General features: G+C 47.4%; 1 non-coding gene across 1 annotated transcript; it reads left to right on the plus strand.

The window, feature by feature from the left end:
- Window positions 1–2,265: 2,265 nt before the first annotated feature.
- Window positions 2,266–2,341, plus strand: Trnal-caa (transfer RNA leucine (anticodon CAA)). The gene has a single exon. It is a non-coding gene; the product is annotated as a tRNA-Leu (tRNA).
- Window positions 2,342–2,557: the final 216 nt, after the last annotated feature.

Genomic DNA, 2,557 nt, shown 5'->3' on the forward strand with positions numbered 1-2,557 from the left:
TCCCACAAGCCACGTCAAAAGTATAATTTTTCCGAGTTTGCTCGAAATGAACATAACCGAAAACGAATTTGCACTATATATTTCTGGCCTTGAATTTTATTCTATTTGCAAAAACAATGCATGAATGACTTCAGAATAAAAAGATATTTATTTACAGCTTGATTAGAATTAATTAAACAGGCATAAATTAGCGTACTATGACATTATTTTTGTTGCAATAGAATATCGATGGAGTGCCTTGAAATAACGTTGTATCGATTCGACGCATTTACGGATAGTTCTTCGTAGATGGCACCTGAAAGGGGTAAGAAAATACATGCCGCACAAGTAATCTCGACGCACAACGAAAACCAACTCGCAGGGTCCCTTATGCATTCGCCTAAGGCGACTCGAAAGCGAAAGCCATCTTCCTTTTCTTCTCAGTCGATTGTATTGGTCCTCCCCCGCCCCCCTCCGAAAGCTTTGTGCGCCTAACGTGGTTTTGTCCTGCCTCCAGGATCGGATGCATTGCAAGCTTTCTGCACGATGAACGCTGCTATGCGTGCGAGCGTATTAGTTGTCCTCTCTTTCCTTCCCCCTTTCCCCGTGTTGGATAGCAAACAGGGTGCGACCTGGTTAACCTCCCTGCCTTTCCTTCGCCTTTCTCTCTCTGCACCTCACCTGTTTTTGCACTGCCTCCGTGGTCGGCCCACCTTTTACAAAGCGACGATGTCGTGCGATGGCATCATCATGCGACGTCACGGTGAGGTCCGAAAAATTGACGATCTGTCATATGGTGACGTCACCCCGTGATTATTTTTTACATCACTCGAGTTGACGTCGACGCCGCGGGCCACGATGGAGCAGGTCTGAAAGGACAGTGTTACAAAAGACACTTTTTAACATGGATCTTTTAACATGGACCAACTAGCTCAGATCTCTGTTATTCCAAAAATAAAAAAATAAAAGGACATATCGCAGAGCTGCCTTCGAATCACAAAATATAGTCCAAGAATTTGGAGACTGTTGATTCATATTCAGACTCTGTAGACGTGATATGGCTGACCTTGAATTTATCTCAGGTTGAGAAATAAAAACGACTATTACAGGCATAGGTGTGCGCACGAGAGGGCGAGCCCCCCCCCCCCCCCCCCCCCTGATCGCCAAGGAGGGGGCGCAAAGTCTGCCCGATACATTTACTCAGCTATGATCACGCAGCTTTTGAACGATACTAGCAGCCGAAGGCCCTTAACGTTGCATTCAAAGAACTGTTTACTTCTCATCTTTATTGCCGGTTAACTAGGGACCAAAGGTGGGCCATTGTGAGAAGCACGGCATCGCTCCATGTTTTTTTCATCTGATGTGAAGCATGTTGCCCTTTGGGCTCGTCCAACGCGCGAGGGAAGGGGGGGGGGGGATGCTATGAAACTTTACACCCCCTAATGGGGAACCCTGCGCGGTAGTATGGTAGTCATTTCAGTACGCCATCACTGTCACGGCACACATTGTGGGTATTGGGTTTGCTGCATCCCATCCGTAGTTTAAACCAAGGAAGACGTAGGCTTCAAAGAACAACGGACAACAATTTATTGAACGCTCACCCATCAGCCCGACGACCGAAGATGCGCAAGGCAGGGCAGGCCGGAAGCGAGAAGCAGGCGAGCAACAACTCCTGCAGGCAGCGTGTGTTTTGTTGGAAGCCAGACGATGATCCTTTTCCTGGGCTGCGCGAAGGCGGCCGCATTTCAAGGGCACAGGATGGGACACGTGCATCACTAATGCGCATAATGTGGTGCTATCAAGCCAGCCAGTGAGGCCGTGGCTCCTTCAACAAGTATATCGCGTATTTTGTGATGAAATGTTCAACAGAAAGAGAGCTCTCGCCCTGTGTTCATGTGTCCAATCTAGTCCTTCTTTGCTCGCGCTACAAAATTTCTTTGTTAAGAAACGACTAGACAACTCCGAGATTCTTCTACCTTCAAATTGATTTCTTCAAAATGCGACGAAACTTTCAAAAATCCAGAAACTCAAGACTGCCAAAGGCATTTGGCTTACGCTTTCGGTCAAAAATTCACACAAAATCTATTCCATCAGAATGCGACGCAGCTTTCAAAAATGCAGAAATTCAAGATTTCCAGAGGTATAGCCTTACCTTACTGGTCACAAATGACACCAGATTTTGTTTGTAAAGCTGTGAATTTACGTAGGAATTAACACGCAAGCGCAGCGTTTTTCACGTATGCGCTACAGTAAAGTGCAGAGCAACTTATAAACACTGTCTCCTGTGCCGCGGTTGTAGCCGAGGTGGTAAAGCGTTCGGCTCAAAACCGAAAGGGCGCTGGTTCGAATCCCGCTTGCGGCCTCGCTGAGAAAAACGGAGCCATAGAGGGATGTGGTTGAAACACAGCTCGTGCCCAAAAGACTGGTGGTTCGGATCGCACTGCCCGCATTCCTGAGAATACAGTGATGCCGTAATAGGTGTGTCAAGGCTCGCACTGACACGCCCACCATTGGAGTTGTAACCAATGGTTGCAATAATGTACAGGCCGACTCTTAAACGCGGCCTATAAAGCGTGGG

The sequence above is a fragment of the Rhipicephalus sanguineus genome, chromosome 1 (assembly GCF_013339695.2).
Source record: "Rhipicephalus sanguineus isolate Rsan-2018 chromosome 1, BIME_Rsan_1.4, whole genome shotgun sequence".
NCBI classification, from domain to species: Eukaryota; Metazoa; Arthropoda; class Arachnida; order Ixodida; family Ixodidae; genus Rhipicephalus; species Rhipicephalus sanguineus.